Source organism: Macaca nemestrina, chromosome 11, assembly GCF_043159975.1.
Source record: "Macaca nemestrina isolate mMacNem1 chromosome 11, mMacNem.hap1, whole genome shotgun sequence".
NCBI classification, from domain to species: domain Eukaryota; kingdom Metazoa; phylum Chordata; class Mammalia; order Primates; family Cercopithecidae; genus Macaca; species Macaca nemestrina.
The window spans coordinates 31499990-31526793 of record NC_092135.1 but is presented as its reverse complement, the minus strand read 5'-3'; positions in this window follow the sequence as shown (position 1 = coordinate 31526793).

Genomic DNA, 26804 nt, shown 5'->3' with positions numbered 1-26804 from the left:
ATTCATCTCACAGAGTTACATGTGTATTTCGAGGATCTCTTTGCTAGCCCTATTTCTGTGGAATCTGAGAACAGATATTTCGGATCCCTTTGAAGACTATAGGGCCAAAGGAAATATCCTCCGATAACAAAGAGAAAGAAGCTTTCTGAAAAACTTCTTTGTGTTCTATGAAATCATCTCACAGAGTTACAGCTTTCCCCTCAAGAATCCTTTCGCTAAGACAGTTCTTGTGGAATTGGCAAAGTGATATTTGGAAGCCCATAGAGGGCTATGCTGAAAAAGGAAATATCGTCAGATGAAATCTGGAAAGAAGCTTTCTGAGAAACTGCTTAGTGTTCTGTTAATTCATCTCACAGAGTTACATGTGTATTTCGAGGATCTCTTTGCTAGCCCTATTTCTGTGGAATCTGAGAACAGATATTTCGGATCCCTTTGAAGACTATAGGGCCAAAGGAAATATCCTCCGATAACAAAGAGAAAGAAGCTTTCTGAGAAACTTCTTTGTGTTCTGTGAAATCATCTCACAGAGTTACAGCTTTCCCCTCAAGAAGCCTTTCGCTAAGACAGTTCTTGTGGAATTGGCAAAGTGATATTTGGAAGCCCATAGAGGGCTATGGGGAAAAAGGAAATATCGTCAGATGAAATCTGGAAAGAAGCTTTCTGAGAAACTGCTTAGTGTTCTGTTAATTCATCTCACAGAGTTACATGTGTATTTCGAGGATCTCTTTGCTAGCCCTATTTCTGTGGAATCTGAGAACAGATATTTCGGATCCCTTTGAAGACTATAGGGCCAAAGGAAATATCCTCCGATAACAAAGAGAAAGAAACTTTCTGAGAAACTTCTTTGTGTTCTGTGAAATCATCTCACAGAGTTACAGCTTTCACCTCAAGAAGCCTTTCGCTAAGACAGTTCTTGTGGAATTGGCAAAGTGATATTTGGAAGCCCATAGACGGCTATGGTGAAAAAGGAAATATCCTCAGATGAAATCTGGAAAGAAGCTTTCTGAGAAACTGCTTAGTGTTCTGTTAATTCATCTCACAGAGTTACATGTTTATTTCGAGGATCTCTTTGCTAGCCCTATTTCTGTGGAAACTGAGAAAAGATATTTCGGATCCCTTTGAAGACTATACGGCCAAAGGAAAAATCCTCTGATAACAAAGAGAAAGAAGCTTTCTGAGAAACTTCTTTGTGTTCTGTGAAATCATCTCCCGGAGTTACAGCTTTCCCCTCAAGAAGCCTTTCGCTAAGACAGTTCTTGTGGAATTGGCAAAGTGATATTTGGAAGCCCATAGAGGGCTATGGTGAAAAAGGAAATATCGTCAAATGAAATCTGGAAAGAAGCTTGCTGCGAAACTGCTTAGTGTTCTGTTAATTCATCTCACAGAGTTACATGTGTATTTCGAGGATCTCTTTGCTAGTCCTTTTTCTGTGGAATCTGAAAGCAGATATTTCGGATCCTTTGAAGACTATAGGGGCAAAGGAATTATCCTGCGATAACAAAGAGAAAGAAGCTTTCTGAGAAACTTCTTTGTGTTCTGTGAAATCATCTCACAGAGTTACAGCTTTCCCCTCAAGAAGCCTTTCGCTAAGACAGTTCTTGTGGAATTGGCAAAGTGATATTTGGAAGCCCATAGAGGGCTATGGTGAAAAAGGAAATATCCTCAGATGAAATCTGGAAAGAAGCTTTCTGAGAAACTGCTTAGTGTTCTGTTAATTCATCTCACAGAGTTACATGTGTATTTCGAGGATCTCTTTCCTAGCCCTATTTCTGCGGAATCTGAGAACAGATATTTCGGATCCCTTTGAAGACTATAGGGCCAAAGGAAAAATCCTCCGATAACAAAGAGAAAGAAGCTTTCTGAGAAACTTCTTTGTGTTCTGTGAAATCATCTCACAGAGTTACAGCTTTCTTCTCAAGAAGCCTTTCGCTAAGACAGTTCTTGTGGAATTTTCAAAGTGATATTTGGAAGCCCATAGAGGGCTATGGTGAAAATGAAATATCGTCAGATGAAATCTGGAAAGAAGCATTCTGCGAACCTGCTTAGTGTTCTGTTAATTCATCTCACAGAGTTACATGTGTATTTCGAGGTTCTCTTTGCTAGTCCTATTTCTGTGGAATCTGAAAACAGATATTTCGGATCCCTTTGAAGACTATAGGGCCAAAGGAAATATCCTCGGATAACAAAGAGAAAGAAGCTTTCTGAGAAACTTCTTTGTGTTCTGTGAAATCATCTCACAGAGTTACAGCTTTCCCCTCAAGAAGCCTTTCGCTAAGACAGTTCTTGTGGAATTGGCAAAGTGATATTTGGAAGCCCATAGAGGGCTATGGTGAAAAAGGAAATATCGTCAGATGAAATCTGGAAAGAAGCTTTCTGCGAAACTGCTTAGTGTTCTGTTAATTCATCTCACAGAGTTACATGTGTATTTCGAGGATCTCTTTGCTAACCCTGTTTCTGTGGAAACTGAAAACAGATATTTCGGATCGCTTGGAAGACTATAGGGCCAAAGGAAATATCCTCCGATAACAAAGAGAAAGAAGCTTTCTGAGAAACTTCTTAGTGTTCTGTGAAATCATCTCACAGAGTTACAGCTTTCCCCTAAAGAAGCCTTTCGCTAAGACAGTTCTTGTGGAATTGGCAAAGTGATATTTGGAAGCCCATAGAGGGCTATGGTGAAAAAGGAAATATCGTCAGATGAAATCTGGAAAGAAGCTTTCTGAGAAACTGCTTAGTGTTCTGTTAATTCATCTGACGGAGTTACATGTGTATTTCGAGGATCTCTTTGCTAGCCCTATTTCTGTGGAATCTGAGAACAGATATTTCGGATCCCTTTGAAGACTATAGGGCCAAAGGAAATATCCTCCGATAACAAAGAGAAAGAAGATTTCTGAGAAACTTCTTTGTGTTCTGTGAAATCATCTCACAGAGTTACAGCTTTCCCCTCAAGAAGCCTTTCGCTAAGACAGTTCTTGTGGAATTGGCAAAGTGATATTTGGAAGCCCATAGAGGGCTATGGTGAAAAAGGAAATATCCTCAGATGAAATCTGGAAAGAAGCTTTCTGAGAAACTGCTTAGTGTTCTGTTAATTCATCTCACAGAGTTACATGTGTATTTCGAGGATCTCTTTGCTAGCCCTATTTCTGTGGAATCTGAGAACAGATATTTCGGATCCCTTTGAAGACTATAGGGCCAAAGGAAATATCCTCCGATAACAAAGAGAAGGAAGCTTTCTGAGAAACTTCTTTGTGTTCTGTGAAATCATCTCACAGAGTTACAGCTTTCCCCTCAAGAAGCCTTTCGCTAAGACAGTTCTTGTGGAATTGGCAAAGTGATATTTGGAAGCCCATAGAGGGCTATGGTGAAAAAGGAAATATCCTTAGATGAAATCTGGAAAGAAGCTTTCTGTGAAACTGCTTAGTGTTCTGTTAATTCATCTCACAGAGTTACATGTGTATTTCGAGGATCTCTTTGCTAGCCCTATTTCTGTGGAATCTGAGAACAGATATTTCGGATCCCTTTGAAGACTATAGGGCCAAAGGAAATATCCTCGGATAACAAAGAGAAAGAAGCTTTCTGAGAAACTTCTTTGTGTTCTGTGAAATCATCTCACAGAGTTACAGCTTTCCCCTCAAGAAGCCTTTCGCTAAGACAGTTCTTGTGGAATTGGCAAAGTGATATTTGGAAGCCCATAGAGGGCTATGGTGAAAAAGGAAATATCGTCAGATGAAATCTGGAAAGAAGCTTTCTGAGAAACTGCTTAGTGTTCTGTTAATTCATCTCACAGAGTTACATGTGTATTTCGAGGATCTCTTTGCTAGCCCTATTTCTGTGGAATCTGAGAACAGATATTTCGGATCCCTTTGAAGACTATAGGGCCAAAGGAAATATCCTCCGATAACAAAGAGAAAGAAGCTTTCTGAGAAACTTCTTTGTGTTCTGTGAAATCATCTCACAGAGTTACAGCTTTCCCCTCAAGAAGCCTTTCGCTAAGACAGTTCTTGTGGAATTGGCAAAGTGATATTTGGAAGCCCATAGAGGGCTATGGTGAAAAAGGAAATATCGTCAGATGAAATCTGGAAAGAAGCTTTCTGAGAAACTGCTTAGTGTTCTGTTAATTCATCTCACAGAGTTACATGTGTATTTCGAGAATCTATTTGCTAGCCCTATTTCTGTGGAATCTGAGAACAGATATTTCGGATCCCTTTGAAGACTATAGGGCCAAAGGAAATATCCTCGGATAACAAAGAGAAAGAAGCTTTCTGAGAAACTTCTTTGTGTTCTGTGAAATCATCTCACAGAGTTACAGCTTTCCCCTCAAGAAGCCTTTCGCTAAGACAGTTCTTGTGGAATTGGCAAAGTGATATTTGGAAGCCCATCGAGGGCTATGGTGAAAAAGGAAATATCGTCGGATGAAATCTGGAAAGACCTTTCTGAGAAACTGCTTAGTGTTCTGTTAATTCATCTCACAGAGTTACATGTGTATTTCGAGGATCTCTTTGCTAGCCCTATTTCTGTGGAAACTGAGAAAAGATATTTCGGATCCCTTTGAAGACTATAGGGCCAAAGGAAAAATCCTCCGATAACAAAGAGAAAGAAGCTTTCTGAGAAAATTCTTTGTGTTCTGTGTAATCATCTCACAGAGTTACAGCTTTCCCCTCAAGAAGCCTTTCGGTAAGACAGTTGTTGTGGAATTGGCAAAGTGATATTTGGAAGCCCATAGAGGGTTATGGTGAAAAAGGAAATATCGTCAGATGAAATCTGGAAAGAAGCTTTCTGCGAAACTGCTTAGTGTTCTGTTAATTCGTTTCACAGAGTTACATGTGTATTTCGAGGATCTCTTTGCTAGTCCTATTTCTGTGGAATCTGAAAACAGATATTTCGGATCCCTTTGAAGACTATAGGGCCAAAGGAAATATCCTCGGATAACAAAGAGAAAGAAGCTTTCTGAGAAACTTCTTTGTGTTCTGTGAAATCATCTCACAGAGTTACAGCTTTCCCCTCAAGAAGCCTTTCGCCTAGACAGTTCTTGTGGAATTGGCAAAGTGATATTTGGAAGCCGATAGAGGGCTATGGTGAAAAAGGAAATATCCTCAGATGAAATCTGGAAAGAAGCTTTCTGAGAAACTGCTTAGTGTTCTGTTATTTCATCTCACAGAGTTACATGTGTATTTCGAGGATCTCTTTGCTAGCCCTATTTCTGTGGAATCTGAGAACAAATATTTCGGATCCCTTTGAAGACTATAGGGCCAAAGGAAATATCCTCCGATAACAAAGAGAAAGAAGCTTTCTGAGAAACTTCTTTGTGTTCTGTGAAATCATCTCACAGAGTTACAGCTTTCTCCTCAAGAAGCCTTTCGCTAAGACAGTTCTTGTGGAATTGGCAAAGTGATATTTGGAAGCCCATAGAGGGCTAAGGTGAAAAAGGAAATATCGTCAGATGAAATCTGGAAAGAAGCTTTCTGCGAAACTGCTTAGTGTTCTGTTAATTCATCTCACAGAGTTACATGGGTATTTCGAGGATCTCTTTACTAGTCCTATTTCTGTGGAATCTGAAAACAGATAATTCGGATCCCTTTGAAGACTATAGGGCCAAAGGAAATATCCTCCGATAACAAAGAGAAAGAAGCTTTCTGAGAAACTTCTTTGTGTTCTGTGAAATCATCTCACAGAGTTACAGCTTTCCCCTAAAGAAGCCTTTCGCTAAGACAGTTCTTGTGGAATTGGCAAAGTGATATTTGGAAGCCCATAGAGGGCTATGGTGAAAAAGGAAATATCGTCAGATGAAATCTGGAAAGAAGCTTTCAGCGAAACTGCTTAGTGTTCTGTTAATTCATCTCACAGAGTTACATGTGTATTTCGAGGATCTCTTTGCTAGTCCTATTTCTGTGGAATGTGAAAACAGATATTTCGGATCCCTTTGAAGACTATAGGGCCAAAGGAAATATCCTCCGATAACAAAGAGAAAAAAGCTTTCTGAGAAACTTCTTTGTGTTCTGTGAAATCATCTCACAGAGTTGCAGCTTTTCCCTAAAGAAGCCTTTCGCTAAGACAGTTCTTGTGGAATTGGCAAAGTGATATTTGGAAGCCGATAGAGGGCTATGGTGAAAAAGGAAATATCCTCAGATGAAATCTGGAAAGATGCTTTCTGAGAAACTGCTTAGTGTTCTGTTAATTCATCTCACAGAGTTACATGTGTATTTCGAGGATCTCTTTGCTAGCCCTATTTCTGTGGAATCTGAGAACAAATATTTCGGATCCCTTTGAAGACTATAGGGCCAAAGGAAATATCCTCCGATAACAAAGAGAAAGAAGCTTTCTGAGAAACTTCTTTGTGTTCTGTGAAATCATTTCGCAGAGTTACAGCTTTCCCCTCAAGAAGCCTTTCGCTAAGACAGTTCTTGTGGTTTGGCAAAGTGATATTTGGAAGCCCATAGAGGGCTATGGTGAAAAAGGAAATATCCTCAGATGAAATCTGGAAAGATGCTTTCTGAGAAACTGCTTAGTGTTCTGTTAATTCATCTCACAGAGTTACATGTGTATTTCGAGGATCTCTTTGCTAGCCCTATTTCTGTGGAATCTGAGAACAGATATTTCGGATCCCTTTGAAGACTATAGGGCCAAAGGAAATATCCTCTGATAACAAAGAGAAAGAAGCTTTCTGAGAAACTTCTTTGTGTTCTGTGAAATCATCTCACAGAGTTACAGCTTTCCCCTCAAGAAGCCTTTCGCTAAGACAGTTCTTGTGGAATTGGCAAAGTGATATTTGGAAGCCCATAGAGGGCTATGGTGAAAAAGGAAATATCGTCAGATGAAATCTGGAAAGGAGGTTTCTGCGAAGCTGCTTAATGTTCTGCTAATTCATCTCACAGAGTTACATGTGTATTTCGAGGATCTCTTTGCTAGCTCTATTTCTGTGGAATCTGAGAACAGATATTTCGGATCCCTTGGAAGACTATAGGTCCAAAGGAAATATCCTCCGATAACAAAGAGAAAGAAGCTTTCTGAGAAACTTCTTTGTGTTCTGTGAAATCATCTCACAGAGTTACAGCTTTCTCCTCAAGAAGCCTTTCGCTAAGACAGTTCTTGTGGAATTGGCAAAGTGATATTTGGAAGCCCATAGAGGGCTAAGGTGAAAAAGGAAATATCGTCGGATGAAATCTGGAAAGAAGCTTTCTGCGAAACTGCTTAGTGTTCTGTTAATTCATCTCACAGAGTTACATGGGTATTTCGAGGATCTCTTTACTAGTCCTATTTCTGTGGAATCTGAAAACAGATATTTCGGATCCCTTTGAAGACTATAGGGCCAAAGGAAATATCCTCGGATAACAAAGAGAAAGAAGCTTTCTGAGAAACTTCTTTGTGTTCTGTGAAATCATCTCACAGAGTTACAGCTTTCCCCTAAAGAAGCCTTTCGCTAAGACAGTTCTTGTGGAATTGGCAAAGTGATATTTGGAAGCCCATAGAGGGCTATGGTGAAAAAGGAAATATCGTCAGATGAAATCTGGAAAGAAGCTTTCAGCGAAACTGCTTAGTGTTCTGTTAATTCATCTCACAGAGTTACATGTGTATTTCGAGGATCTCTTTGCTAGTCCTATTTCTGTGGAATGTGAAAACAGATATTTCGGATCCCTTTGAAGACTATAGGGCCAAAGGAAATATCCTCCGATAACAAAGAGAAAAAAGCTTTCTGAGAAACTTCTTTGTGTTCTGTGAAATCATCTCACAGAGTTGCAGCTTTCCCCTAAAGAAGCCTTTCGCTAAGACAGTTCTTGTGGAATTGGCAAAGTGATATTTGGAAGCCGATAGAGGGCTATGGTGAAAAAGGAAATATCCTCAGATGAAATCTGGAAAGATGCTTTCTGAGAAACTGCTTAGTGTTCTGTTAATTCATCTCACAGAGTTACATGTGTATTTCGAGGATCTCTTTGCTAGCCCTATTTCTGTGGAATCTGAGAACACATATTTCGGATCCCTTTGAAGACTATAGGGCCAAAGGAAATATCCTCCGATAACAAAGAGAAAGAAGCTTTCTGAGAAACTTCTTTGTGTTCTGTGAAATCATCTCGCAGAGTTACAGCTTTCCCCTCAAGAAGCCTTTCGCTAAGACAGTTCTTGTGGAATTGGCAAAGTGATATTTGGAAGCCCATAGAGGGCTATGGTGAAAAAGGAAATATCCTCAGATGAAATCTGGAAAGATGCTTTCTGAGAAACTGCTTAGTGTTCTGTTAATTCATCTCACAGAGTTACATGTGTATTTCGAGGATCTCTTTGCTAGCCCTATTTCTGTGGAATCTGAGAACAGATATTTCGGATCCCTTTGAAGACTATAGGGCCAAAGGAAATATCCTCTGATAACAAAGAGAAAGAAGCTTTCTGAGAAACTTCTTTGTGTTCTGTGAAATCATCTCACAGAGTTACAGCTTTCCCCTCAAGAAGCCTTTCGCTAAGACAGTTCTTGTGGAATTGGCAAAGTGATATTTGGAAGCCCATAGAGGGCTATGGTGAAAAAGGAAATATCGTCAGATGAAATCTGGAAAGGAGCTTTCTGCGAAGCTGCTTAATGTTCTGCTAATTCATCTCACAGAGTTACATGTGTATTTCGAGGATCTCTTTGCTAGCTCTATTTCTGTGGAATCTGAGAACAGATATTTCGGATCCCTTTGAAGACTATAGGGCCAAAGGAAATATCCTCCGATAACAAAGAGAAAGAAGCTTTCTGAAAAACTTCTTTGTGTTCTGTGAAATCATCTCACAGAGTTACAGCTTTCCCCTCAAGTAGCCTTTCGCTAAGACAGTTCTTGTGGAATAGGCAAAGTGATATTTGGAAGCCCATAGAGGGCTATGGTGAAAAAGGAAATATCGTCAGATGAAATCTGGAAAGAAGCTTTCTGAGAAACTACTTAGTGTTCTGTTAATTCATCTCACAGAGTTACATGTGTATTTCGAGGATCTCTTTGCTAGACCTATTTCTGTGGAATCTGAGAACAGATATTTCGGATCCCTTTGAAGACTATAGTGCCAAAGGAAATATCCTCCGATAACAAAGAGAAAGAATCTTTCTGAGAAACTTCTTTGTGTTCTGTGAAATCATCTCACAGAGTTACACCTTTCCCCTCAAGAAGCCTTTCGCTAAGACAGTTCTTGTGGAATTGGCAAAGTGATATTTGCAAGCCCATAGAGGGCTATGGTGAAAAAGGAAATATCGTCAGATGAAATCTGGAAAGAAGCTTTCTGAGAAACTGCTTAGTGTTCTGTTAATTCATCTCACAGAGTTACATGTGTATTTCGAGGATCTCTTTGCTAGCCCTATTTCTGTGGAAACTGAGAAAAGATATTTCGGATCCCTTTGAAGACTATAGGGCCAAAGGAAAAATCCTCCGATAACAAAGAGAAAGAAGCTTTCTGAGAAACTTCTTTGTGTTCTGTGAAATCATCTCACAGAGTTACAGCTTTCCCCTCAAGAAGCCTTTCGCTAAGACAGTTCTTGTGGAATTGGCAAAGTGATATTTGGAAGCCCATAGAGGGCTATGGTGAAAAAGGAAATATCGTCAGATGAAATCTGGAAAGAAGCTTTCTGCGAAACTGCTTAGTGTTCTGTTAATTCATCTCACAGAGTTACATGTGTATTTCGAGGATCTCTTTGCTAGTCCTATTTCTGTGGAATCTGAAAACAGGTATTTCGGATCCCTTTGAAGACTATAGGGCGAAAGGAAATATCCTCGGATAACAAACGAAAGAAGCTTTCTGATAAACTTCTTTGTGTTCTGTGAAATCATCTCACAGAGTTACAGCTTTCCCCTCAAGAAGGCTTCTGCTAAGACAGTTCTTGTGGAATTGGCAAAGTGATATTAGGAAGCCCATAGAGGGCTATGGTGAAAAAGGAAATATCCTCAGATTTAATCTGGAAAGAAGCTTTCTGAGAAACTGCTTAGTGTTCTGTTAATTCATCTCACAGAGTTACATGCGTATTTCGAGGATCTCTTTGCTAGCCCTATTTCTGTGGAATCTGAGAACAGATATTTCTGATCCCTTTGAAGACCCTAGGGCCAAAGGAAATATCCTCCGATAACAAAGAGAAAGAAGCTTTCTGAGAAACTTCTTTGTGTTCTGTGAAATCATCTCACAGAGTTACAGCTTTCCCCTCAAGAAGCCTTTCGCTAATACCATTCTTGTGGAATTGGCAAAGTGATATTTGGAAGCCCATAGAGGGCTATGGGGAAAAAGGAAATATCGTCAGATGAAATCTGGAAAGAAGCTTTCTGAGAAACTCCTTAGTGTTCTGTTAATTCATCTCACAGAGTTACATGTGTATTTCGAGGATCTCTTTGCTAGCCCTATTTCTGTGGAATCTGAAAACAGATATTTCGGATCCCTTTGAAGACTATAGGGCCAAAGGAAATATCCTCGGATAACAAACGAAAGAAGCTTTCTGAGAAACTTCTTTGTGTTCTGTGAAATCATCTCACAGAGTTACAGCTTTCCCCTCAAGAAGCCTTTTGCTAAGACAGTTCTTGTGGAATTGGCAAAGTGATATTTGGAAGCCCATAGAGGGCTATGGTGAAAAAGGAAATATCCTCAGATGAAATCTGGAAAGAAGCTTTCTGCGAAACTGCTTAGTGTTCTGTTAATTCATCTCACAGAGTTACATGTGTATTTCGAGGATCTCTTTGCTAGTCCTATTTCTGTGGAATCTGAAAACAGATATTTCGGATCCCTTTGAAGACTATAGGGCGAAAGGAAATATCCTCGGATAACAAACGAAAGAAGCTTTCTGATAAACTTCTTTGTGTTCTGTGAAATCATCTCACAGAGTTACAGCTTTCCCCTCAAGAAGGCTTTTGCTAAGACAGTTCTTGTGGAATTGGCAAAGTGATATTTGGAAGCCCATAGAGGGCTATGGTGAAAAAGGAAATATCCTCAGATGAAATCTGGAAAGAAGCTTTCTGAGAAACTGCTTAGTGTTCTGTTAATTCATCTCACAGAGTTACATGTGTATTTCGAGGATCTCTTTGCTAGCCCTATTTCTGTGGAATCTGAGAACAGATATTTCGGATCCCTTTGAAGACTATAGGGCCAAAGGAAATATCCTCCGATAACAAAGAGAAAGAAGCTTTCTGAGAAACTTCTTTGTGTTCTGTGAAATCATCTCACAGAGTTACAGCTTTCCCCTCAAGAAGCCTTTCGCTAAGACCATTCTTGTGGAATTGGCAAAGTGATATTTGGAAGCCCATAGAGGGCTATGGGGAAAAAGGAAATATCGTCAGATGAAATCTGGAAAGAAGCTTTCTGAGAAACTGCTTAGTGTTCTGTTAATTCATCTCACAGAGTTACATGTGTATTTCGAGGATCTCTTTGCTAGCCCTATTTCTGTGGAATCTGAAAACAGATATTTCGGATCCCTTTGAAGACTATAGGGCCAAAGGAAATATCCTCGGATAACAAACGAAAGAAGCTTTCTGAGAAACTTCTTTGTGTTCTGTGAAATCATCTCACAGAGTTACAGCTTTCCCCTCAAGAAGCCTTTTGCTAAGACAGTTCTTGTGGAATTGGCAAAGTGATATTTGGAAGCCCATAGAGGGCTATGGTGAAAAAGGAAATATCCTCAGATGAAATCTGGAAAGAAGCTTTCTGAGAAACTGCTTAGTGTTCTGTTAATTCATCTCACAGAGTTACATGTGTATTTCGAGGATCTCTTTGCTAGCCCTATTTCTGTGGAATCTGAGAACAGATATTTCGGATCCCTTTGAAGACTATAGGGCCAAAGGAAATATCCTACGATGACAAAGAGAAAGAAGCTTTCTGAGAAACTTCTTTGTGTTCTGTGAAATCATCTCACAGAGTTACAGCTTTCCCCTCAAGAAGCCTTTCGCTAAGACAGTTCTTGTGGAATTGGCAAAGTGATATTTGGAAGCCCATTGAGGGCTATGGGGAAAAAGGAAATATCCTCAGATGAAATCTGGAAAGAAGCTTTCTGAGAAACTCCTTAGTGTTCTGTTAATTCATCTCACAGAGTTACATGTGTATTTCGAGGATCTCTTTGCTAGCCCTATTTCTGTGGAATCTGAGAACAGATATTTCGGATCCCTTTGAAGACTATAGGGCCAAAGGAAATATCCTCCGATAACAAAGAGAAAGAAGCTTTCTGAAAAACTTCTTTGTGTTCTGTGAAATCATCTCACAGAGTTACAGCTTTCCCCTCAAGAATCCTTTCGCTAAGACAGTTCTTGTGGAATTGGCAAAGTGATATTTGGAAGCCCATAGAGGGCTATGCTGAAAAAGGAAATATCGTCAGATGAAATCTGGAAAGAAGCTTTCTGAGAAACTGCTTAGTGTTCTGTTAATTCATCTCACAGAGTTACATGTGTATTTCGAGGATCTCTTTGCTAACCCTATTTCTCTGGAACCTGAGAAAAGATATTTCGGATCCCTTTGAAGACTATAGGGCCAAAGGAAAAATCCTCCGATAACAAAGAGAAAGAAGCTTTCTGAGAAACTTCTTTGTGTTCTGTGAAATCATCTCACAGAGTTACAGCTTTCCCCTCAAGAAGCCTTTCGCTAAGACAGTTCTTGTGGAATTGGCAAAGTGATATTTGGAAGCCCATAGAGGGCTATGGTGAAAAAGGAAATATCGTCAGATGAAATCTGGAAAGAAGCTTTCTGAGAAACTGCTTAGTGTTCTGTTAATTCATCTCACAGAGTTACATGTGTATTTCGAGGATCTCTTTGCTAGCCCTATTTCTGTGGAATCTGAGAACAGATATTTCGGATCCCTTTGAAGACTATAGGGCCAAAGGAAATATCCTCCGATAACAAAGAGAAAGAAGCTTTCTGAGAAACTTCTTTGTGTTCTGTGAAATCATCTCACAGAGTTACAGCTTTCCCCTCAAGAAGCCTTTCGCTAAGACAGTTCTTGTGGAATTGGCAAAGTGATATTTGGAAGCCCATAGAGGGCTATGGGGAAAAAGGAAATATCGTCAGATGAAATCTGGAAAGAAGCTTTCTGAGAAACTGCTTAGTGTTCTGTTAATTCATCTCACAGAGTTACATGTGTATTTCGAGGATCTCTTTGCTAGCCCTATTTCTGTGGAATCTGAGAACAGATATTTCGGATCCCTTTGAAGACTATAGGGCCAAAGGAAATATCCTCCGATAACAAAGAGAAAGAAACTTTCTGAGAAACTTCTTTGTGTTCTGTGAAATCATCTCACAGAGTTACAGCTTTCCCCTCAAGAAGCCTTTCGCTAAGACAGTTCTTGTGGAATTGGCAAAGTGATATTTGGAAGCCCATAGACGGCTATGGTGAAAAAGGAAATATCCTCAGATGAAATCTGGAAAGAAGCTTTCTGAGAAACTGCTTAGTGTTCTGTGAATTCATCTCACAGAGTTACATGTGTATTTCGAGGATCTCTTTGCTAGCCCTATTTCTGTGGAAACTGAGAAAAGATATTTCGGATCCCTTTGAAGACTATACGGCCAAAGGAAAAATCCTCTGATAACAAAGAGAAAGAAGCTTTCTGAGAAACTTCTTTGTGTTCTGTGAAATCATCTCACGGAGTTACAGCTTTCCCCTCAAGAAGCCTTTCGCTAAGACAGTTCTTGTGGAATTGGCAAAGTGATATTTGGAAGCCCATAGAGGGCTATGGTGAAAAAGGAAATATCCTCAGATGAAATCTGGAAAGAAGCTTTCTGAGAAACTGCTTAGTGTTCTGTTAATTCATCTCACAGAGTTACATGTGTATTTCGAGGATCTCTTTGCTAGCCCTATTTCTGTGGAATCTGAGAACAGATATTTCGGATCCCTTTGAAGACTATAGGGCCAAAGGAAATATCCTCCGATAACAAAGAGAAAGAAGCTTTCTGAGAAACTTCTTTGTGTTCTGTGAAATCATCTCACAGAGTTACAGCTTTCCCCTCAAGAAGCCTTTCGCTAAGACCATTCTTGTGGAATTGGCAAAGTGATATTTGGAAGCCCATAGAGGGCTATGGGGAAAAAGGAAATATCGTCAGATGAAATCTGGAAAGAAGCTTTCTGAGAAACTCCTTAGTGTTCTGTTAATTCATCTCACAGAGTTACATGTGTATTTCGAGGATCTCTTTGCTAGCCCTATTTCTGTGGAATCTGAAAACAGATATTTCGGATCCCTTTGAAGACTATAGGGCCAAAGGAAATATCCTCGGATAACAAACGAAAGAAGCTTTCTGAGAAACTTCTTTGTGTTCTGTGAAATCATCTCACAGAGTTACAGCTTTCCCCTCAAGAAGCCTTTTGCTAAGACAGTTCTTGTGGAATTGGCAAAGTGATATTTGGAAGCCCATAGAGGGCTATGGTGAAAAAGGAAATATCCTCAGATGAAATCTGGAAAGAAGCTTTCTGCGAAACTGCTTAGTGTTCTGTTAATTCATCTCACAGAGTTACATGTGTATTTCGAGGATCTCTTTGCTAGTCCTATTTCTGTGGAATCTGAAAACAGATATTTCGGATCCCTTTGAAGACTATAGGGCGAAAGGAAATATCCTCGGATAACAAACGAAAGAAGCTTTCTGATAAACTTCTTTGTGTTCTGTGAAATCATCTCACAGAGTTACAGCTTTCCCCTCAAGAAGGCTTTTGCTAAGACAGTTCTTGTGGAATTGGCAAAGTGATATTTGGAAGCCCATAGAGGGCTATGGTGAAAAAGGAAATATCCTCAGATGAAATCTGGAAAGAAGCTTTCTGAGAAACTGCTTAGTGTTCTCTTAATTCATCTCACAGAGTTACATGTGTATTTCGAGGATCTCTTTGCTAGCCCTATTTCTGTGGAATCTGAGAACAGATATTTCGGATCCCTTTGAAGACTATAGGGCCAAAGGAAATATCCTCCGATAACAAAGAGAAAGAAGCTTTCTGAGAAACTGCTTAGTGTTCTGTTAATTCATCTCACAGAGTTACATGTGTATTTCGAGGATCTCTTTGCTAGCCCTATTTCTGTGGAATCTGAAAACAGATATTTCGGATCCCTTTGAAGACTATAGGGCCAAAGGAAATATCCTCGGATAACAAACGAAAGAAGCTTTCTGAGAAACTTCTTTGTGTTCTGTGAAATCATCTCACAGAGTTACAGCTTTCCCCTCAAGAAGCCTTTTGCTAAGACAGTTCTTGTGGAATTGGCAAAGTGATATTTGGAAGCCCATAGAGGGCTACGGTGAAAAAGGAAATATCCTCAGATGAAATCTGGAAAGAAGCTTTCTGAGAAACTGCTTAGTGTTCTGTTAATTCATCTCACAGAGTTACATGTGTATTTCGAGGATCTCTTTGCTAGCCCTATTTCTGTGGAATCTGAGAACAGATATTTCGGATCCCTTTGAAGACTATAGGGCCAAAGGAAATATCCTACGATGACAAAGAGAAAGAAGCTTTCTGAGAAACTTCTTTGTGTTCTGTGAAATCATCTCACAGAGTTACAGCTTTCCCCTCAAGAAGCCTTTCGCTAAGACAGTTCTTGTGGAATTGGCAAAGTGATATTTGGAAGCCCATTGAGGGCTATGGGGAAAAAGGAAATATCCTCAGATGAAATCTGGAAAGAAGCTTTCTGAGAAACTCCTTAGTGTTCTGTTAATTCATCTCACAGAGTTACATGTGTATTTCGAGGATCTCTTTGCTAGCCCTATTTCTGTGGAATCTGAGAACAGATATTTCGGATCCCTTTGAAGACTATAGGGCCAAAGGAAATATCCTCCGATAACAAAGAGAAAGAAGCTTTCTGAAAAACTTCTTTGTGTTCTGTGAAATCATCTCACAGAGTTACAGCTTTCCCCTCAAGAATCCTTTCGCTAAGACAGTTCTTGTGGAATTGGCAAAGTGATATTTGGAAGCCCATAGAGGGCTATGCTGAAAAAGGAAATATCGTCAGATGAAATCTGGAAAGAAGCTTTCTGAGAAACTGCTTAGTGTTCTGTTAATTCATCTCACAGAGTTACATGTGTATTTCGAGGATCTCTTTGCTAACCCTATTTCTCTGGAACCTGAGAAAAGATATTTCGGATCCCTTTGAAGACTATAGGGCCAAAGGAAAAATCCTCCGATAACAAAGAGAAAGAAGCTTTCTGAGAAACTTCTTTGTGTTCTGTGAAATCATCTCACAGAGTTACAGCTTTCCCCTCAAGAAGCCTTTCGCTAAGACAGTTCTTGTGGAATTGGCAAAGTGATATTTGGAAGCCCATAGAGGGCTATGGTGAAAAAGGAAATATCGTCAGATGAAATCTGGAAAGAAGCTTTCTGAGAAACTGCTTAGTGTTCTGTTAATTCATCTCACAGAGTTACATGTGTATTTCGAGGATCTCTTTGCTAGCCCTATTTCTGTGGAATCTGAGAACAGATATTTCGGATCCCTTTGAAGACTATAGGGCCAAAGGAAATATCCTCCGATAACAAAGAGAAAGAAGCTTTCTGAGAAACTTCTTTGTGTTCTGTGAAATCATCTCACAGAGTTACAGCTTTCCCCTCAAGAAGCCTTTCGCTAAGACAGTTCTTGTGGAATTGGCAAAGTGATATTTGTAAGCCCATAGAGGGCTATGGGGAAAAAGGAAATATCGTCAGATGAAATCTGGAAAGAAGCTTTCTGAGAAACTGCTTAGTGTTCTGTTAATTCATCTCACAGAGTTACATGTGTATTTCGAGGATCTCTTTGCTAGCCCTATTTCTGTGGAATCTGAGAACAGATATTTCGGATCCCTTTGAAGACTATAGGGCCAAAGGAAATATCCTCCGATAACAAAGAGAAAGAAACTTTCTGAGAAACTTCTTTGTGTTCTGTGAAATCATCTCACAGAGTTACAGCTTTCCCCTCAAGAAGCCTTTCGCTAAGACAGTTCTTGTGGAATTGGCAAAGTGATATTTGGAAGCCCATAGACGGCTATGGTGAAAAAGGAAATATCCTCAGATGAAATCTGGAAAGAAGCTTTCTGAGAAACTGCTTAGTGTTCTGTGAATTCATCTCACAGAGTTACATGTGTATTTCGAGGATCTCTTTGCTAGCCCTATTTCTGTGGAAACTGAGAAAAGATATTTCGGATCCCTTTGAAGACTATACGGCCAAAGGAAAAATCCTCTGATAACAAAGAGAAAGAAGCTTTCTGAGAAACTTCTTTGTGTTCTGTGAAATCATCTCACGGAGTTACAGCTTTCCCCTCAAGAAGCCTTTCGCTAAGACAGTTCTTGTGGAATTGGCAAAGTGATATTTGGAAGCCCATAGAGGGCTATGGTGAAAAAGGAAATATCGTCAAATGAAATCTGGAAAGAAGCTTGCTGCGAAACTGCTTAGTGTTCTGTTAATTCATCTCACAGAGTTACATGTGTATTTCGAGGATCTCTTTGCTAGTCCTTTTTCTGTGGAATCTGAAAGCAGATATTTCGGATCCTTTGAAGACTATAGGGCCAAAGGAATTATCCTGCGATAACAAAGAGAAAGAAGCTTTCTGAGAAACTTCTTTGTGTTCTGTGAAATCATCTCACAGAGTTACAGCTTTCCCCTCAAGAAGCCTTTCGCTAAGACAGTTCTTGTGGAATTGGCAAAGTGATATTTGGAAGCCCATAGAGGGCTATGGTGAAAAAGGAAATATCCTCAGATGAAATCTGGAAAGAAGCTTTCTGAGAAACTGCTTAGTGTTCTGTTAATTCATCTCACAGAGTTACATGTGTATTTCGAGGATCTCTTTCCTAGCCCTATTTCTGCGGAATCTGAGAACAGATATTTCGGATCCCTTTGAAGACTATAGGGCCAAAGGAAAAATCCTCCGATAACAAAGAGAAAGAAGCTTTCTGAGAAACTTCTTTGTGTTCTGTGAAATCATCTCACAGAGTTACAGCTTTCCCCTCAAGAAGCCTTTCGCTAAGACAGTTCTTGTGGAATTTTCAAAGTGATATTTGGAAGCCCATAGAGGGCTATGGTGAAAATGAAATATCGTCAGATGAAATCTGGAAAGAAGCATTCTGCGAACCTGCTTAGTGTTCTGTTAATTCATCTCACAGAGTTACATGTGTATTTCGAGGTTCTCTTTGCTAGTCCTATTTCTGTGGAATTTGAAAACAGATATTTCGGATCCCTTTGAAGACTATACGGCCAAAGGAAATATCCTCGGATAACAAAGAGAAAGAAGCTTTCTGAGAAACTTCTTTGTGTTCTGTGAAATCATCTCACAGAGTTACAGCTTTCCCCTCAAGAAGCCTTTCGCTAAGACAGTTCTTGTGGAATTGGCAAAGTGATATTTGGAAGCCCATAGAGGGCTATGGTGAAAAAGGAAATATCGTCAGATGAAATCTGGAAAGAAGCTTTCTGCGAAAGTGCTTAGTGTTCTGTTAATTCATCTCACAGAGTTACATGTGTATTTCGAGGATCTCCTTGCTAACCCTGTTTCTGTGGAAAATGAAAACAGATATTTCGGATCGCTTGGAAGACTACAGGGCCAAAGGAAATATCCTCCGATAACAAAGAGAAAGAAGCTTTCTGAGAAACTTCTTTGTGTTCTGTGAAATCATCTCACAGAGTTACAGCTTTCCCCTAAAGAAGCCTTTCGCTAAGACAGTTCTTGTGGAATTGGCAAAGTGATATTTGGAAGCCCTTAGAGGGCTATGGTGAAAAAGGAAATATCGTCAGATGAAATCTGGAAAGAAGCTTTCTGAGAAACTGCTTAGTGTTCTGTTAATTCATCTGACAGAGTTACATGTGTATTTCGAGGATCTCTTTGCTAGCCCTATTTCTGTGGAATCTGAGAACAGATATTTCGGATCCCTTTGAAGACTATAGGGCCAAAGGAAATATCCTCCGATAACAAAGAGAAAGAAGATTTCTGAGAAACTTCTTTGTGTTCTGTGAAATCATCTCACAGAGTTACAGCTTTCCCCTCAAGAAGCCTTTCGCTAAGACAGTTCTTGTGGAATTGGCAAAGTGATATTTGGAAGCCCATAGAGGGCTATGGTGAAAAATTAAATATCCTCAGACGAAATCTGGAAAGAAGCTTTCTGAGAAACTGCGTAGTGTTCTGTGAATTCATCTCACAGAGTTACATGTGTATTTCGAGGATCTCTTTGCTAGCCCTATTTCTGTGGAATCTGAGAACAGATATTTCGGATCCCTTTGAAGACTATAGGGCCAAAGGAAATATCCTCCGATAACAAAGAGAAAGAAGCTTTCTGAGAAACTTCTTTGTGTTCTGTGAAATCATCTCACAGAGTTACAGCTTTCCCCTCAAGAAGCCTTTCGCTAAGACAGTTCTTGTGGAATTGGCAAAGTGATATTTGGAAGCCCATAGAGGGCTAAGGTGAAAAAGGAAATATCGTCAGATGAAATCTGGAAAGAAGCTTTCTGCGAAACTGCTTAGTGTTCTGTTAATTCATCTCACAGAGTTACATGGGTATTTCGAGGATCTCTTTACTAGTCCTATTTCTGTGGAATCTGAAAACAGATATTTCGGATCCCTTTGAAGACTATAGGGCCAAAGGAAATATCCTCCGATAACAAAGAGAAAGAAGCTTTCTGAGAAACTTCTTTGTGTTCTGTGAAATCATCTCACAGAGTTACAGCTTTCCCCTAAAGAAGCCTTTCGCTAAGACAGTTCTTGTGGAATTGGCAAAGTGATATTTGGAAGCCCATAGAGGGCTATGGTGAAAAAGGAAATATCGTCAGATGAAATCTGGAAAGAAGCTTTCAGCGAAACTGCTTAGTGTTCTGTTAATTCATCTCACAGTGTTACATGTGTATTTCGAGGATCTCTTTGCTAGTCCTATTTCTGTGGAATGTGAAAACAGATATTTCGGATCCCTTTGAAGACTATAGGGCCAAAGGAAATATCCTCCGATAACAAAGAGAAAAAAGCTTTCTGAGAAACTTCTTTGTGTTCTGTGAAATCATCTCACAGAGTTGCAGCTTTCCCCTCAAGAAGCCTTTCGCTAAGACAGTTCTTGTGGAATTGGCAAAGTGATATTTGGAAGCCGATAGAGGGCTATGGTGAAAAAGGAAATATCCTCAGATGAAATCTGGAAAGATGCTTTCTGAGAAACTGCTTAGTGTTCTGTTAATTCATCTCACAGAGTTACATGTGTATTTCGAGGATCTCTTTGCTAGCCCTATTTCTGTGGAATCTGAGAGCAAATATTTCGGATCCCTTTGAAGACTATAGGGCCAAAGGAAATATCCTCCGATAACAAAGAGAAAGAAGCTTTCTGAGAAACTTCTTTGTGTTCTGTGAAATCATCTCGCAGAGTTACAGCTTTCCCCTCAAGAAGCCTTTCGCTAAGACAGTTCTTGTGGAATTGGCAAAGTGATATTTGGAAGCCCATAGAGGGCTATGGTGAAAAAGGAAATATCCTCAGATGAAATCTGGAAAGAAGCTTTCTGCGAAACTGCTTAGTGTTCTGTTAATTCATCTCACAGAGTTATATGTGTATTTCGAGGATCTCTTTGCGAGCTCTATTTCTGTGGAATCTGAGAACAGATATTTCGGATCCCTTTGAAGACTATAGGGCCAAAGGAAATATCCTCGGATAACAAAGAGAAATAAGCTTTCTGAGAAACTTCTTTGTGTTCTGTGAAATCATCTCACAGAGTTACAGCTTTCCCCTCAAGAAGCCTTTCGCTAAGACAGTTCTTGTGGAATAGGAAAAGTGATATTTGGAAGCCCATAGAGGGCTATGGTGAAAAAGGAAATATCCTCAGATGAAATCTGGAAAGAAGCTTTCTGAGAAACTGCTTAGTGTTCTGTTAATTCATCTCACAGACTTACATGTGTATTTCGAGGATCTCTTTGCTAGCCCTATTTCTGTGGAATCTGAGAACAGATATTTCGGATCCCTTTGAAGACTATAGGGCCAAAGGAAATATCCTCCGATAACAAAGAGAAAGAAGCTTTCTGAGAAACTTCTTTGTGTTCTGTGAAATCATCTCACAGAGTTACAGCTTTCCTCTCAAGATGCCTTTCGCTAAGACAGTTCTTGTGGAATTGGCAAAGTGATATTTGGAAGCCCATAGAGGGCTATGGTGAAAAAGGAAATATCCTCAGATGAAATCTGAAAAGAAGCTTTCTGAGAAACTGCTTAGTGTTCTGTTAATTCATCTCACAGAGTTACATGTGTATTTCGAGAATCTCTTTGCTAGCCCTATTTCTGTGGAATCTGAGAACAGATATTTCGGATCCCTTTGAAGACTATAGGGCCAAAGGAAATATCCTCGGATAACAAAGAGAAAGAAGCTTTCTGAGAAACTTCTTTGTGTTCTGTGAAATCATCTCATAGAGTTACAGCTTTCCCCTCAAGAAGCCTTTCGCTAAGACAGTTCTTGTGGAATTGGCAAAGTGATATTTGGAAGCCCATCGAGGGCTATGGTGAAAAAGGAAATATCGTCGGATGAAATCTGGAAAGAAGCTTTCTGCGAAACTGCTTAGTGTTCTGTTAATTCGTTTCACAGAGTTACATGTGTATTTCGAGGATCTCTTTGCTAGTCCTATTTCTGTGGAATCTGAAAACAGATATTTCGGATCCCTTTGAAGACTATAGGGCCAAAGGAAATATCCTCGGATAACAAAGAGAAAGAAGCTTTCTGAGAAACTTCTTTGTGTTCTGTGAAATCATCTCACAGAGTTACAGCTTTCCCCTCAAGAAGCCTTTCGCTAAGACAGTTCTTGTGGAATTGGCAAAGTGATATTTGGAAGCCGATAGAGGGCTATGGTGAAAAAGGAAATATCCTCAGATGAAATCTGGAAAGAAGCTTTCTGAGAAACTGCTTAGTGTTCTGTTTTTTCATCTCACAGAGTTACAAGTGTATTTCGAGGATCTCTTTGCTAGCCCTAATTCTGTGGAATCTGAGAACAAATATTTCGGATCCCTTTGAAGACTATAGGGCCAAAGGAAATATCCTCCGATAACAAAGAGAAAGAAGCTTTCTGAGAAACTTCTTTGTGTTCTGTGAAATCATCTCACAGAGTTACAGCTTTCTCCTCAAGAAGCCTTTCGCTAAGACAGTTCTTGTGGAATTGGCAAAGTGATATTTGGAAGCCCATAGAGGGCTATGGTGAAAAAGGAAATATCGTCAGATGAAATATGGAAAGAAGCTTTCTGCGAAACTGCTTAGTGTTCTGTTAATTCATCTCACAGAGTTACATGTGTATTTCGAGGATCTCTTTGCTAGTCCTATTTCTGTGGAATCTGAAAACAGATATTTCGGATCCCTTTGAAGACTATAGGGCCAAAGGAAATATCCTCCGATAACAAAGAGAAAGAAGCTTTCTGAGAAACTTCTTTGTGTTCTGTGAAATCATCTCACAGAGTTACAGCTTTCCCCTAAAGAAGCCTTTCGCTAAGACAGTTCTTGTGGAATTGGCAAAGTGATATTTGGAAGCCCATCGAGGGCTATGGTGAAAAAGGAAATATCCTCAGATGAAATCTGGAAAGAAGCTTTCTGAGAAACTGCTTAGTGTTCTGTTAATTCATCTCACAGAGTTACATGTGTATTTCGAGGATCTCTTTGCTAGCCCTATTTCTGTGGAATCTGAGAACAAATATTTCGGATCCCTTTGAAGACTATAGGGCCAAAGGAAATATCCTCCGATAACAAAGAGAAAGAAGCTTTCTGAGAAACTTCTTTGTGTTCTGTGAAATCATCTCACAGAGTTACAGCTTTCCCCTCAAGAAGCCTTTCGCTAAGACAGTTCTTGTGGAATTGGCAAAGTGATATTTGGGAGCCCATAGAGGGCTATGGTGAAAAAGGAAATATCCTCAGATGAAATCTGGAAAGAAGCTTTCTGCGAAACTGCTTAGTGTTCTGTTAATTCATCTCACAGAGTTACATGTGTATTTCGAGGATCTCTTTGCGAGCTCTATTTCTGTGGAATCTGAGAACAGATATTTCGGATCCCTTTGAAGACTATAAGGCCAAAGGAAATATCCTCGGATAACAAAGAGAAATAAGCTTTCTGAGAAACTTCTTTGTGTTCTGTGAAATCATCTCACAGAGTTAGAGCTTTCCCATCAAGAAGCCTTTCGCTAAGACAGTTCTTGTGGAATAGGAAAAGTGATATTTGGAAGCCCATAGAGGGCTATGGTGAAAAAGGAAATATCCTCAGATGAAATCTGGAAAGAAGCTTTCTGAGAAACTGCTTAGTGTTCTGTTAATTCATCTCACAGACTTACATGTGTATTTCGAGGATCTCTTTGCTAGCCCTATTTCTGTGGAATCTGAGAACAGATATTTCGGATCCCTTTGAAGACTATAGGGCCAAAGGAAATATCCTCCGATAACAAAGAGAAAGAAGCTTTCTGAGAAACTTCTTTGTGTTCTGTGAAATCATCTCACAGAGTTACAGCTTTCCTCTCAAGAAGCCTTTCGCTAAGACAGTTCTTGTGGAATTGGCAAAGTGATATTTGGAAGCCCTTAGAGGGCTATGGTGAAAAAGGAAATATCGTCAGATGAAATCTGGAAAGAAGCTTTCTGAGAAACTGCTTAGTGTTCTGTTAATTCATCTCACAGAGTTACATGTGTATTTCGAGAATCTCTTTGCTAGCCCTATTTCTGTGGAATCTGAGAACAGATATTTCGGATCCCTTTGAAGACTATAGGGCCAAAGGAAATATTCTCGGATAACAAAGAGAAAGAAGCTTTCTGAGAAACTTCTTTGTGTTCTGTGAAATCATCTCACAGAGTTACAGCTTTCCCCACAAGAAGCCTTTCGCTAAGACAGTTCTTGTGGAATTGGCAAAGTGATATTTGGAAGCCCATCGAGGGCTATGGTGAAAAAGGAAATATCGTCGGATGAAATCTGGAAAGAAGCTTTCTGCGAAACTGCTTAGTGTTCTGTTAATTCGTTTCACAGAGTTACATGTGTATTTCGAGGATCTCTTTGCTAGTCCTATTTCTGTGGAATCTGAAAACAGATATTTCGGATCCCTTTGAAGACTATAGGGCCAAAGGAAATATCCTCGGATAACAAAGAGAAAGAAGCTTTCTGAGAAACTTCTTTGTGTTCTGTGAAATCATCTCACAGAGTTACAGCTTTACCCTCAAGAAGCCTTTCGCTAAGACAGTTCTTGTGGAATTGGCAAAGTGATATTTGGAAGCCGATAGAGGGCTATGGTGAAAAAGGAAATATCCTCAGATGAAATCTGGAAAGAAGCTTTCTGAGAAACTGCTTAGTGTTCTGTTTTTTCATCTCACAGAGTTACATGTGTATTTCGAGGATCTCTTTCCTAGCCCTATTTCTGTGGAATCTGAGAACAAATATTTCGGATCCCTTTGAAGACTATAGGGCCAAAGGAAATATCCTCCGATAACAAAGAGAAAGAAGCTTTCTGAGAAACTTCTTTGTGTTCTGTGAAATCATCTCACAGAGTTACAGCTTTCTCCTCAAGAAGCCTTTCGCTAAGACAGTTCTTGTGGAATTGGCAAAGTGATATTTGGAAGCCCATAGAGGGCTATGGTGAAAAAGGAAATATCGTCAGATGAAATCTGGAAAGAAGCTTTCTGCGAAACTGCTTAATGTTCTGTTAATTCATCTCACAGAGTTACATGTGTATTTCGAGGATCTCTTTGCTAGTCCTATTTCTGTGGAATCTGAAAACAGATATTTCGGATCCCTTTGAAGACTATAGGGCCAAAGGAAATATCCTCCGATAACAAAGAGAAAGAAGCTTTCTGAGAAACTTCTTTGTGTTCTGTGAAATCATCTCACAGAGTTACAGCTTTCCCCTAAAGAAGCCTTTCGCTAAGACAGTTCTTGTGGAATTGGCAAAGTGATATTTGGAAGCCCATAGAGGGCTATGGTGAAAAAGGAAATATCCTCAGATGAAATCTGGAAAGAAGCTTTCTGAGAAACTGCTTAGTGTTCTGTTAATTCATCTCACAGAGTTACATGTGTATTTCGAGGATCTCTTTGCTAGCCCTATTTCTGTGGAATCTGAGAACAGATATTTCGGATCCCTTTGAAGACTATAGGGCCAAAGGAAATATCCTCCGATAACAAAGAGAAAGAAGCTTTCTGAGAACTTCTTTGTGTTCTGTGAAATCATCTCACAGAGTTACAGCTTTCCCCTCAAGAAGCCTTTCGCTAAGACAGTTCTTGTGGAATAGGAAAGGTGATATTTGGAAGCCCATAGAGGGCTATGGTGAAAAAGGAAATATCCTCAGATGAAATCTGGAAAGAAGCTTTCTGAGAAACTGCTTAGTGTTCTGTTAATTCATCTCACAGACTTACATGTGTATTTCGAGGATCTCTTTGCTAGCCCTATTTCTGTGGAATCTGAGAACAGATATTTCGAATCCCTTCGAAGACTATAGGGCCAAAGGAAATATCCTCCGATAACAAAGAGAAAGAAGCTTTCTGAGAAACTTCTTTGTGTTCTGTGAAATCATCTCACAGAGTTACAGCTTTCCTCTCAAGAAGCCTTTCGCTAAGACAGTTCTTGTGGAATTGGCAAAGTGATATTTGGAAGCCCATAGAGGGCTATGGTGAAAAAGGAAATATCGTCAGATGAAATCTGGAAAGAAGCTTTCTGCGAAACTGCTTAGTGTTCTGTTAATTCATCTCACAGAGTTACATGTGTATTTCGAGTATCTCTTTGCTAGCTCTATTTCTGTGGAATCTGAGAACAGATATTTCGGATCACTTTGAAGACTACAGGGCCAACGGAAATATCCTCGGAAAAAAAAGAGAAAGAAGCTTTCTGAGAAACTTCTTTGTGTTCTGTGAAATCATCTCACAGAGTTACAGCTTTCCCCTCAAGAAGCCTTTCGCTAAGACAGGTCTTGTGGAATTGGCAAAGTGAAATTTGGAAGCCCATAGAGGGCTATGGGGAAAAATGAAATATCCTCATATGAAATCTGGAAAGAAGCTCTCTGAGAAACTGCTTAGTGTTCTGTTAATTCATTTCACAGAGTTACATGTGTATTTCCAGGATCTCTTTGCTAGCCTTCTTTCTGTGGAATCTGAGAACAGATATTTCGGATCCCTTGAAGACTATAGGGCCAAAGGAAATATCCTCGGATAACAAAGAGAAAGAAGCTTTCTGAGAAACTTCTTTGTGTTCTGTGAAATCATCTCACAGAGTTACAGCTTTCCCCTCAAGAAGCCTTTCGCTAAGACAGTTCTTGTGGAATTGGCAAAGTGATATTTGGAAGCCGATAGAGGGCTATGGTGAAAAAGGAAATATCCTCAGATGAAATCTGGAAAGAAGCTTTCTGAGAAACTGCTTAGTGTTCTGTTATTTCATCTCACAGAGTTACATGTGTATTTCGAGGATCTCTTTGCTAGCCCTATTTCTGTGGAATCTGAGAACAAATATTTCGAATCCCTTTGAAGACTATAGGGCCAAAGGAAATATCCTCCGATAACAAAGAGAAAGAAGCTTTCTGAGAAACTTCTTTGTGTTCTGTGAAATCATCTCACAGAGTTACAGCTTTCCCCTAAAGAAGCCTTTCGCTAAGACAGTTCTTGTGGAATTGGCAAAGTGATATTTGGAAGCCCATAGAGGGCTATGGTGAAAAAGGAAATATCCTCAGATGAAATCTGGAAAGAAGCTTTCTGAGAAACTGCTTAGTGTTCTGTTAATTCATCTCACAGAGTTACATGTGTATTTCGAGGATCTCTTTGCTAGCCCTATTTCTGTGGAATCTGAGAACAGATATTTCGGATCCCTTTGAAGACTATAGGGCCAAAGGAAATATCCTCCGATAACAAAGAGAAAGAAGCTTTCTGAGAAACTTCTTTGTGTTCTGTGAAATCATCTCACAGAGTTACAGCTTTCCCCTAAAGAAGCCTTTCGCTAAGACAGTTCTTGTGGAATT